The 13114-nt window shown below is 41.7% G+C and overlaps 1 protein-coding gene across 6 annotated transcripts in view; it reads left to right on the top strand.

Annotated features, from left to right (window-relative positions):
* Positions 1–13114, top strand: part of CPED1 (cadherin like and PC-esterase domain containing 1) — a 279052-nt gene that overhangs the window by 118380 nt on the left and 147558 nt on the right. The window lies entirely within an intron of this gene.

The raw sequence follows: 13114 nt of genomic DNA, 5'->3' as shown, positions 1-13114 counted from the left end.
AACAGGAGAAAATGGGAGGAAATCAGCCGAATGCACAGTGCTGCCCGTGGTCTTGAGGTCCGAAAGTGACTGGGTGATATCTTTCTCCGAATTTACCTTCTATCAATTATGCTCTGAACTCTGAAAAGTGTTGCAGTCACGATGACACTTTAATTGTTCATTTAAACATCGTAATGAAAACCCACTGACCAAGAACAGATGCAGGCATTCTATAGCCCTGGACGCTGCTCATGCTGTGAGGCAGCAGAATCAATGGCCCAAGTCCTTAAACTTGCTGTTTCTAACTGTCTAGTAGTCATGTGACCTCAAGTCTATAAAGGTCTGTGGTTTCAAGTGAGTCTTTATAGAGTAGAGTCGGGCCTGATCCATCCCATATTGTCTCTTACAGGTCTCCACACTCACGTCATGATCATTCTATTTCCCCCTTCCTATTGATCTAAATTAAATGAAATTGCTGATTGTTAGCCACTTTGACCCCCCCAAAATAATAATTTTGCAATGTTACATGGTTCAGTCAGACAGTAGAAGTTGGGTATAGACAGATGAGAACCATAGTTTCCAAACCATGTTACACTATTCACAAATTCAACAAATATTTAAGCACAGACTGGGAAAGTCAGTGGTGTGGTTCTGCCTGAGGTCAAAGGCTGGGGAACCAAGGGCTCAAATTCCAGAGAGCAGAAGAAGATGAGTGTTGTAGCTCAGTAAGAACATGTAGGCAGCTATGGAGGGTTTGTCCATCCTATCGTATCTTGCAGTTTAGTATATTTTCCTTTTATTTCAGTAAAACCAGAGTTTCCCATTTTTCATTGTAGGATGCAAATATTCTGTAACTTTGGAAGTTACCATATGTAGTGCATAGTGGTCTCCACTAGGTTAATGCATGCGGTCATGTTTATTTTCTCATCATGATATTTATTTACTTCCTTATTTTGAGGCTCTCAGTCTAACTTGTGATGCTCCTGCATCAGCTTCTAGAATGTTGGGATTGCAGGCATTCTCCACCATGCCAGGCTACTGTTCAATGCTTCCTGAAATGTTTTTCCCACTGATTTCCCCCTCCTTTTTCTATAAGCTGGATTTTGATCTTTCTGTTTCTACTTTTTTTATATTCCTGTGTGCGAGGTCATCATGCACTTGCCAAACCATCTAACTGGAGCTCAGAGGACAACTTTCTGGACTTGATTCTCCCCTTCTACCGTTACATAAGTTGTAGGAATAGGACTCAGATTGTCAGCGCTTTTATCTTCTGAACCATTTTGTTGGTCCTGTAATAGGATGATGCTGATGGTGATGCTGATGGTGATGCTGATGATGGTGTTAGTGTGTATATGTGTGTATGGTATGCACCCACCAGCCATGACATACTTGTGAAGATCAAATAAAAACTTTCATGAGTCACTTGTCTCTTTCTACAGTGGGTCCCAGGCATCAAACTCAGGCCACCGAGCTTGGTGGCCAGTGCCTGTGCGTGCTGAGCTATTGACAGCCCTCTGTTCTTACTGTATATATTTTCTCATATTTTCTGTATCTTCATGTGCTTTCAGGAAGCATGTGTTTCCAGGACAGTTCTTTAGCCTTATTTCTAAATCTGTACGCATAACACAACACCTATGCCTGCCCCTTAAGTTTTATTTATTTCTATTCATTTCTCAGTGCATTTCCTCTTATTATTGTTGTGATTTCTCATCTATATTTCATCTCGTTTCCATCTTTGATTATTCCCTGGAGTATATTAATCAGGTTAAATTAAATTCCAAGTTACTGATCTTTATGTATTATTCAGCTTGCTATGTTTCTGTTAAGGTAGCTATGCTCCTTCTCACATGTTCTCTACTTTCTCCTCCTTGCTGACTTCTGTGGATTTATTTATTCCCATTGAAATAGTATTAGAGAAACACCAGTCCTTCTGTGTGATTCTGAGGAGAGGTGAGAAGGGGGAATGAAGACCAAGCCCTAAAGAATCAGTTTGATTCTCTGTGGTAATGTGATGCCAGCCATTTGCCTCTTCTGAATTTTACCCTGTAGAGGAATTTTAATCCAGCAACATGGCTGCTCTGGCAAGGGATCACATCCAAAGACCTTTTGAGATCTATGTCATCCATCTAGAATGCAGACATGCTCTGGATGACCATGTCATCTGTCTGGGATGCAGACACACCTTTAGTACACACGACTAATGCCAAACAATGAACGTAAGATTAGTTTATAGAAGGAAGCAGCCATATTTGAAAGTGATGTTTATGAGGCCATCCTGGTCTACAAAACAAATCTGGACAGTCAGGGCTGTTACACAGAGAAACCTTGTCTAAAAAAAAAAAAGAAAAAAGAAAAAAAAGAAAAAGAAAAGAAAAAAAAAGATTTTGTACTTGAATCTGACGAGGAAGAGGAACTGCATGCTCTGCCTTTCTTGGAGCTCTTCTTGGAAGAACGGTTCCTCCTCTCCTCTCTGGTGCTCCCTCCTGCCTGGGAGTCACTCACTAAAAAAGAAAGAAAAAAAGAAAAGAAAAAGAAAAACAAAGATGTCTAATTGGGGGACAAACAAAGTGGTGTATTGGAAAAAGATTTGACAAAGTGAGTCACAGGTAAGATTTTGCTAAACTCTAAGAACAAGACAGGAAAGAGAGGCTACTTAAGAAAAGCCAAGGTGTATGGCGGGAGGGAGGGAGGGAGGGAGGGAGAGAGAGAGAGAGAGAGAGAGAGAGAGAGAGAGAGAGAGAGAGAGAGAGAGAGAGAGAGAGAGAGAGAGAGAGAGAGTATTTTACCTGGACAGTTATATAGAGACAAGTTGCAGAGACAACAAACTATAAATAGTGAAAACAGAAAGAGCCAGAAGATTAGGTACATCTTGCCGGAATTAGTTTGAACCAGGCAATTCAGTGAGAATCCAAGAGAAGCCAGTTTGAATCAGTCAGCAGAGAGGAGTTTGAGCCGGAGCAGCTATGTTGAACCTGGCAGTGAGAACTCAGAAAAAATTAGAAAGGCATGGGAATGCGCTCATCTCGTCTCTTCATCTAAGAAAACAAAAACATTTACATTACCCCCCAAATGTTCAGGAGAGCTCTGAGAGGAAGCACGTTGGGACTGTCCTTATATAACGTAAGAACGTGAATGTGGAGGTTTGAATGAGAGTGGCCTCCCTAAGCTCGTGTGCTTGAGTGTTTAGTCCCCACTTGGTAGAACTGTTTAGGAAGGATAATGAGGTGTGACCATCTTGGAGGAGGTGTGTCACTAAGCGACACTTTGAGTTTTCAAATATCCACAGCAGGCCCAGGCTTTCTTTCTCTGCCTGCTGCCTGCAGATGAGGATGTAAGATCTAAGCTATTGCTCCAACACCGCGCCTACCTGCCTGCCACCATGCTGCCGCGCCACCATGCTCCTCCAGTACCACGATCACGGACTAACCCTTTGAAACCGTACGCAAGGCCCCCAAGTAAATGCCTTCCTTTAAACCTTGCCCTGGCCATACATAGTGTCTCCTCACAGCAACAGAGCACCAAGACAGTGAAGCTCGCAGAGGGTTTGAGAGTAATTAAAGGAGAGGGCCAAGCATCTCAACTGTTCACTTCAGCAGACATTATCTTTAAATCCTGAACCTGCACTCAGCATCCTTCAGAAGGGAGAAAGAACAGCACGGGGGCGGGGGGTGCACAGAGCAGAGGTGGGAGGTAATTTTGAGTCTTTTCCTTTAATGATCCTCTCTTGCAGCCTCCAGCAACTCCACGCACAGCACATGTGGTCTTTCCTGTCTGTGGCCACTGCATGCCTGACCAGCTCAAAACTGGTTTTGGAACGCCTTTCTCACAGGCTTTTGAATCTCGTTCTCCTGTTACCAAACCCGTGCCTCGGCTTCATTTTATTTATGCTAGCTTATCAAAGATGTTGATTATCCCGGTAATTTTTCGAGGCATTTTCTCCTCTCTGCTTACAAAGGAGCCACTCCACCCACTGCTGTGGAAGTGACCCCAGAGATGAGGTTTTCTGCAGCTGTTTTATTTATTCTCTCCCTGAGGCTAAGTCCATGGAAGTCAGCGTTCTTTGCATTTTTCTGCTTCGTTTACTATTTTTTCCTTTTCCGTTTTCTGTCATGTCCCTGGGACAGATGTGAGCTGTGGCTGTGTCACGTGGAAGCACACAGCTCTTGACAGTTTCACTCTGTTCATGTGGTTTATCTTTTAAGATACTGTGATATGCTTTTAGGGTGAGGTAGAACGGCTCTCTGGGCTAGCACGCAGAAAGCGATTCTTAGTGGGTCGACATTACGCTTGATGGTACAGAATTCAGAAGACACAGGTGGTGTTTATTTCTCCTTCAACAGAAGCACTTAACTCTCACAACAAAAGGTCACCTGCATCTGGCTCATCAGTCTCCTATTCTGTGAAATGCTATTTTCTTCTGGTACTTTCAGATGTGTAAAGATACACAGAAACCCATCCGTGCCAATGTGGAGGGCAAAATGTTCACAAACTCACTGAAGACTAACCATGTTATATCAGCATGCTGCTAAACTCTGTCCTTAAATTCCACAAGACGTGTGTGTGTGTGCACGTGCGCATGAGCATGTGTGTGTGCATGTTCGTGCAGTAAGTCTTATATTCAGGGGTAAACCGGCTTAGTTAGATCGGCAGGGATGTGTGCACTCTTCAGTGAGCCTACTATCCTGGCTATCAGTAGCTGAGTACAGAGCATCCCGGCAGTAAAGGAAGTACGAAAGCACTGAGAGATAACACTGGGAATTCATTTATTTCCAATTAGTCCTGCTGCTGAGATGCCTTATCTGTGAAAACTCCAGGAGCAGGTGAAAAATAGTAAGACATGCAAGCTTGAGAAATAATAAAACCTATGACTTGAACTTTTAAAAGTCACTTTAGGATGAAAGAAAATATTTTAAAATTGAAGTGCGATGTTAAGTCCTTCAGCGGATGCTCACAGTCAGAAGGGTGGGTAGGGAGAATGGGGAACAGGATAATGGCAAATCCACCGTTCGATCACATGTCCTTTCATGTGAATTTAAGCCATCACATAGGCCACTGTTATGACATTGCCATTTTTTTTGAATATAAGAAATTCAACATTATGCAATGCTTTATTAAAAATACCTTGCCCCTCCCTTCAAAGCCTTCCAGGCACTTGAATGGAGCCCTTCACAGACTTTCTAACTGTAACTTCCAGTTAGATGCCTCCACAGCTGTCTTCACACACAAATCACATAGATTAACTGTGAGAAATGTGATAAATTTGGGATTGGTTCTTAGAGTAAAAAAGTCATGAGCTATCCCTTTATTCACTGTAAATCACAAGATCAGGAGTTGCCCAGCAGAGAGAAATCTCTGACGTCTGTAACTTTTTTATGAGCTTGGAAGATTCTACACCTGTGCTTTTAGTTGGTGGTTTTGATGAAAACGTAACGTAAAGTGATTTGTGCCTCCAGGCAGGAAGCGTGTCAGGGCCTTATTGTTGTCCTGTTGAAAGATAGCCTACATGAAGTCAGTGATCAGCTATCATATATTTGATACTTAGGTATAAATTTATTTGACATACTTGGTGTCGAGTATAAATTTATATGGAGATAGTCTTCACATATAATCATCTTTTAATACATTCGTCTTCGTGGAATTGAAGTAGAGTTCATTTAGATTTCTTGATTGTGTGAAGAAATTGCTTGAGTCCACTTTGCCCTAACTGCTCTAAGGCCAGCTCCTCTACTCTGCAATGGTATAAATTATATGAGTAAGTGGCGTGTGGATGATAATTTGCTTTCCAGTAAATGTAAGACTCCACCATCATCCAGCTTCCTTGGCACTTTGATTTAAAAGGTAAAATCTAGGGGATGTGGGCATTTCTCAGGTGAGCATCATCAATGGAAAGCAAAGTTAAAGGACGCAACTGCTGATTCATTGGTTTGCAATCACTGACCTCCCATTTTGGGGGGGGGGGCTTTTTTCCATGTCTCCTACTTCCAGTCCCCTTGTGTATCAATGAACTCTTCCAAGTGTGTAAAGACGAGAGCACAGAATTTAGGAAAGCGGGGACCACAGTCACTTAAAAGGTCCCTTTTAAAAAGATGCGTAGATCCCTTATTCCTTTCTCCACTAGAAAATCTGCCACAGCTGCAGGATTGGAGTCAGCCTCATTTGTCATCCATATTTATGCTGTGCTTTTTGATAATGCCAGGTGAGACAGCTAATGTAATCTCAGGGTAAAAATGAGTGATGTCTTTGGAAGTTGTGATAAAGCTACAATACAGTTTGAACCTTAACAAGTGTTCTTTGATTTTCAATTTTATGTCTAAAACTTCAGGCTGTAGAGTAGACCTTGTAAAAAGTCTTTCTCTAAGCATCTGGCCCTTCAGTGGGCCTGGGAGATTTATGTCATCAGTAGGAAGATCATGAATAAAAAAAAAGTGTCTGCTCCCAAGGGTTTATAAAATGAATTGATATGGTTCTTAGCCTGTTCCTGCTTGGCTTCACTTTAAAATGTGTCATGTCTTCATGTTAAGCCTGGTTTTCTATAAGGGGAATCATAGATAATCAGCATTAGGTAAATAGGAACGACGTTCAAGAAGAAAATAACCAATAGAGACAAAAAGCTAATCTAATCAGCTCACAGTAGTGTTGCTATTATTATTTCAAATGTGTGTTTTTTTATAGAAAAAAAACAATTGGTTTACAATTGCATATGATTTCAAAGCACATGAATTTGAAATAATTGATGCTGTTCACGGTATTTTTTTATTTTCTCAAAAGCATTTTACTCATTCATTCATTTCCAACCTCATCCCAAAATTAAAAAAAAAAAATTGTGAGATAATTTTGAAGCCTCATTAATTCTTAAGATTGATCTAAAATTATTATCCTAAATAGGAAGAAAATGACGCATTATTCATGACTTATCTTTTTTCAGTCAAATGTGTAACTTTTGCATATGAACCTTGACTTTAGAAAGAAGGCCACACACCACATGCTGGCGAGGATGTGGGGAGAGAGGAACACTCCCACATTGATGGTGGGAATGCAAACTAGTACAGCCACTTTGGAAATCTATCTGGTGCTATCTCAGAAAAATGGGAATAGGGCTTCCTCAAGACCCATCTATTCCACTCCTTTGAATATACCCAGAAGATGCTCTAGCACACAACAAGAAAATTTGCTCAACCATGTTCATAGCAGCCTTATTCATAATAGCCAGAACATGGAAACAGCCTAAGTGTCCCTCAGTAAAAGAATGGATAAATAAACTGTGGTACATATACACTATGGAATACTATTCAGCTATTAAAAACAAGGAATTCCCAAAATTTGTGAATAAATGGATTGAGCTAGAAATAATCATAATGAGTGAGTTAACCCAGAAACAGAAAGACTCAAATGGTATATACTCACTTATATCTGCATACTAGCCCAAGGGGCATGTCCCACGAAAGCCTTCACTTACCAGGAAACTGGGACAGAGGGGAGGACATCCTAATGGGACTCTAGATGAGAGAAGCATGGGAGAATAGCAAAGTAGAAGGATCCAGAAGGTCCTAGAAACCTACAAGTAGAACATTATGATAGGCAGATTTGGGCTCAGGGGTCCCGCTCAAACTAAGGCACCAGCCAAGGACAATATAGATGGTAAACCTTAAACCCCTACCCAGATCTAGCCAATGGTCAGAACATTCTCCACAGTTGAGTGGAGAGTGGGATATGACTTTCTCACATACTCTGGTGCCTCACATTTAACCATGTCCCCTGGAGGGGGAGACCTGGTGGCACTCAGAGGAAGGACAGCAGGTTACCAAGAAGAGACTTGATACCCTTTGAGCATATACAGGGGGAGGTAATCCCCCTCAGGAACAGTCATAGGGGAGGGGAATAAGGGGAAAATGGGAGAGAGGGAAGAATGGGAGGATACAAGGGATGGGATAATCATTGAGATGTAACAAGAATAAATTAATAAAAATAAAAAAAAAGAAAAAAGAAAAAAAGAAAGAAGGCCACAGTCTAAGTCTGAGAAACCCACACAATGTTCCACGGACTCTCAATAAGTGCTTATTAATGGCTAATACCATCATTTGAGTTATGGTACTTGTTGGTGCTGTAAAGGCTTTAGCGAGATTCTTTTCCCTCTGGGACAGTAAGCCCAAATAAGCCCCTCCTTCTATAAGCTGCCTGGGTCATGGTGTTTTATTACAGGAATAGAAAAGAAAATTCAGAAGTGATACTAATCAAAACCTGTGATTGGGTAGGACATGATTTAAGAGTTGACTTCATCACAAAAAAATAGTGTGATTAATTTACAAGTATTTTATTAATTTCTACATGTTATCTCTTCAGAATGAATGTGGTCAGCTGACTGATAGATGAGTGCATAATGAACTGATAATGTCTTAGTGTGTTTTTCACTGCTGTTAACGTCACAGAGTGGGTAAGTTATAAAGAAATGTTAATTATGACTCAGAGATCTAGTCCAAGATTGAGAAACTACCTATGGGATAATCTTCTTGGTGAAGGTCCTAAGATACACAGAGCATGTGGTATGAACGTGTGTGTGTGTGTGTGTGTGTGTGTGTGTGTGTGCACATTTAAATTCATGAACATGCCCATGCATTTAAAAAATTCTCTCTTCTCTTTTTCTTGAAATTATACACACACACACACACACACACACACACACACACACACACACACACACACACGGTTGTTAGTCAGTATGTGTATTTTGGAACCGGAACCTGGTCTCTGAAGGAGCAATAAGTGCTCTTAACCCCTGGGCCATCTCTGCAGTCCTATCACCTCTGTCCTTATAAGTTATCCAAAAGCAAGCACAGGGCCCCTAAATGACTGTATCTAATCTTGACTACCTCCCCAATGTCCTACCTCCTAATCATAGTGGAATTCTTCTCTGGGCAATTAAACCAACACATGTTTCAGAGAAGACAGCTATAATGAAACTGTAGCAGGTATGTGTGCCTTTGGCATTCTATGCAAAGGCTTATATACATACATAGCATAGAATAGTGACAACAGAAGTATAAATCCATGAATCCCAACCCTAATTAACAAATTTTCTAATTGCTTATTGCTAGTAAAATATTATTCCCTTTAATGCTGGGGAGTTGGTAAGATATAACAATATGGAGGGGAGCTGACATGAGGGTTTCAGTGAGAAGTGAGGGAGACAGGAAAATTCTTTGGGGCATCTGAGAGATGGAAAGGGAGTTCGCTCTCCTTGTGTTGTGTGCTGGCGTGTGTACCTCAGGCCTGGACAACTTCTCTGCTCACTTATTCTATATCAAGCTTGAGCTAGCCTGGTCACAGGAGAGAAAGGCCCAGGAGAGGGGACAAGTACCAAGAGTTCCTCTTCCCTACTGGAGCCTGTGGACTTCCCAGAGGCTCTTAGATAATTTATCTGTGTAGCTCTTTCCTCTTCCTTGCATAGAAATGTCATCCTAATTTCTGTTGTACCTCTGAGGCCTTACTTGAATGAGATAAGCCGGCCTTAGCATAATAGAAGAGGCCTAATCTAAGCAGCGTTCTGGAGCATTCTAGGCATTCGTAGAGGACAACACTGCCTTAATTTCTGGGGGAAAAAAACCTTTATAATTCCTTTTAATAGTTATGTGAAATTTATTTTAACTGACACATAAAAATGTGAGACGTGCACACACTCGTAGAATGATATATGAGAATATTGTATAATGTTTAAAGAAGATTAGACATAACCATCATAAACATAACAGTCATGATTTTTATGATAAAGGTATCTGAAAATCATTTTAATACCTTGTTTTGCTCTTTGAGTCTGGATCTCATGGGTAGAGGTCTGGCCTGGAACTTGAGGCAGCTTTTCTGCATCACCCTCTAAGTGCGGGGGTGGCAGGCAGGTGTGTGGCATCACACTTAGGTCAAAACCTTGTCTTCTTGCCTTTTAAATGTGCAGTGCCTTGTGTGGTATCTGTAGCCAACGTGCTGTGCAACAGCTCACCCAAGAGTCCTGTTGTTTCCTGGAATATAATGTCTCGATCAGCTTCTTCTTATCTGTTCCGTAGACTTACCGGCCTCAATACATCTAACAGCTGGACTGGCTAATCTAGAAAGATGGTCAGAGTTGGAAGATGTGTAATTCGTTCTTCTCTCTCCTCCATAGAGTATGAGTTGCCGGGATGGATCTCCAGGTGACAGAACCAGGCAGGAGTTAGGCAAGGCTGTCTGCGGGCTTCCTGAACGTTCCCAGGTCTATGCTGCCACCTGGACAGTTTACACATACGATTTCACAAGTCTCCACCCATGCACACCCAGCAAGGTTCACCCCAGCTTTCTATCTATCATTGTGCTAATTTCAAATAACATCTGCTGATGGGAAATAGATTGAGACATTAAAAAAAAAGCTAATGTCGGTAACAAAGCAGGTGAAAAGAGCAAAACAATACATTTACTCAGTAAACATGTTAGAAAACCTTAAAAGAAGAGATTTTACTTATTCTTCATTTAAATAGGAAGCAAACCCTTAATGCCCTTCGTGCATGATGCAGGACCTAAAACTCACAGGGAGAGGAAGGCTTTGGAATAGAATGCCATCCATCAAACTTTGGAAAAGGTTCATAGTAAAAAGGTTTTTTTTTTCCTCTTACAAACTGATACGTGAATACAAAGCAACTGTGAAAACAGTGACAGCCCACCCAACCTGACTACTTTAATGCTTAATTATTACAGGGAATGTTCTCATTCAGAGGGGAAGACAAATCAGCTTTACATTCTAACTTAAGGTACAGAAACAAAATATGTTGTCATTAGTACATTTGAAGCTTAGTAAATGTTTGTCATTTTTTAAAACTTTTATATTAACAATTTCCTTTCTTCTTTGATATCTGTCTCAGAGGCTGTGACAAATCCTAATGTGCCAAGTAGGTAAAACTGCTTTGCCTGCTCAAAAAAGCCAGACTTTTGTCTGAAAAAAATCTGACTTGCATTTGTCTAGAGTGATTTATGCATTGTAAGCTTAAAATGAAATGCAGCCATTTCCTTTCCGTATATTAAAATGTGAATTCACATTTGGAAGACACTGTTATCTTTTGTCACCAAGGAAACTGGCATAGTTACAAGAGACAAAAAAAAAAAAAAAAGTTACTATATTGCCCCCAAGTGGTCTCTTCTGGTGTTGCATAAATAGTCTGAGCTGTCTAATGTAGAAAGGAAAAAAATAAAAGCCCCAGTGCCTAGGCAGCAAATTTTGCCTTCTTCTTTGTGTCACACGTATGTATTGTTAAGGAGTCATTCAGTTGCCTGTCATTGTGGTCGGACGGCTATATTGTGAAGCATAGAAGCCCGATGCTGCTAATTCGTCGGTGCAATTTAAGTTGCCTCAGCCACAAAATTATTGGGGAAGATTTTGGAACGTGTCAGTCACTGGACATTCTTTTCCCATTTAAGAATGTTTTGTAGCACACAAAGCCTTTGTAAATTACTGCAGAGCTAGTAATGGCTTTTAGATCCGCGTGCGGAACTGTCACTTCTGTGCTTTTGTGCTACATATTTTTTGTTGTTTCAATTAGAATCATAGATGCTCTGTTAACTTAAATGCTATTGACTTACTTAAATGAGCTAATACTGTAGTATAGAGCTGAAAATATGTATTTCTCCTAGCACTCAAGGCCGAGCTGGATTTTCTCTCAGGATTCTGAGCACTTGGTCAGGGCTGCGTTCTGTAGCAATGGCAACACAAAGGCGCCCTGCCTAGCTTTGCGAGGTGTCTCTCTAAGGGCATCAGCTTATAGGGAAGTCGCCTGGGTGTCCGGTCCCGCCAGACAATCAACTGGGACCCTCGGACCCCTAGGGAGAGAATGGGGGACAAGAGACGCAAAGAACGGACAGCAAGTCAAGAAGTCTGATGAAGCTGACCAAATTTTATTTTCTCACAGGCAATTATATACCACTGAAGCAGGAGGCTGAGTGGGGTGATCCGGGTGGGCGGTTTTCACAAGATATCAGGAAGTCAGGAAGTTTGGCAGGGCGAGGGCCCCTGTGGTTCTGGGGCTGGGTGGGATTGTTTGGCATCTGGAACCACATGATGTTATGGATAGACTTTGTTCTGCTAGTCTTCTGAAGGCCTCTGTAATTCCATGAATACTGAGAACAGCTGGAGAGTACCTTGAGGGAGGGGAAGAGGTTGCAAGGCAGCCTTCTGGAATGTACCCTGAGGCAAGGAGGGAAAGAGGTCTCAAGGTAGTCTGCCCCAGGTCCACTCAATGTGTTATGCCAAGGTCGGAGATGCTTGCGGGCTATGGTCTTGGCTCCCCACACCTGGGCACACCCCACTCTGCCCGCTGTGTCACAACGAGGTCCTTCTTCTCTGTATCCACAAGGCTGTGCAGTCAGTTCTTCTGAACGCCGTGAAACACATCGGGGAAAGAGACTGCAAACAGATGGGATTTCTAGGACCCTTGTCACATGGCTCCTAACTGTTCAGCTTCCCGACACCGGGGTCTTGGCTCCCAGAATTGGCTGCAGGCATTGCAGCCCCCTTTCCGAAGGTCTACCCCAAACTGTTGCTTTCACGGAAACCACCACTACAACAGCCCACGCTAGAATCGTTCTCCAGGTAGATTTGGAAGGTGTGAAAGGTGTGAGAAGTCCTCCCGGTTTTTGGACACCTGGTTCGTCGCCAGAAAGATTTTTGTATTCAAGTCACAAAGCCAGTCATTATCTAAACTCAGAAGTCACAAAAGAAAAACATCATGCTAAAGAAAGACATTTCACCTTACTTTGCTATGAAGGTAAAAAGAAATGTGATTTAAAATATGAATAGGCCAGTGATGACTCTTTTCAGAGTGAATAATAAACAAATATTTGATTGCAGTCTTACTCAAAGGGAGGGGGAAAATGTACCAGTAGTATAAAGGCTGTAGGGCTGGACAGGCAGGCTAGAAAGAAACCCTAGAGTGCTCTCTGTGGAAAGCTGGGCAGGGATATAAGATAGGGCGCTACCTTTATGGCCTGGGTGACCATAGGTAAGTGCGCCTGCCTCCCTAACAGTTTTAGGATATATAAAATTATAGTGGCTTTCACATGGGCTCGGAGAGATTTTCTTTTTAAAATCCCTTCTGATATATTTTCTACGATCTCCGATGGA

Source organism: Acomys minous (genome assembly GCF_964271855.1).
Source record: "Acomys minous genome assembly, chromosome: 6".
Classification (NCBI taxonomy): domain Eukaryota; kingdom Metazoa; phylum Chordata; class Mammalia; order Rodentia; family Muridae; genus Acomys; species Acomys minous.
The sequence above is the reverse complement of the archived record's forward strand: the minus strand, read 5'-3'. Positions and strand labels throughout refer to the sequence as shown.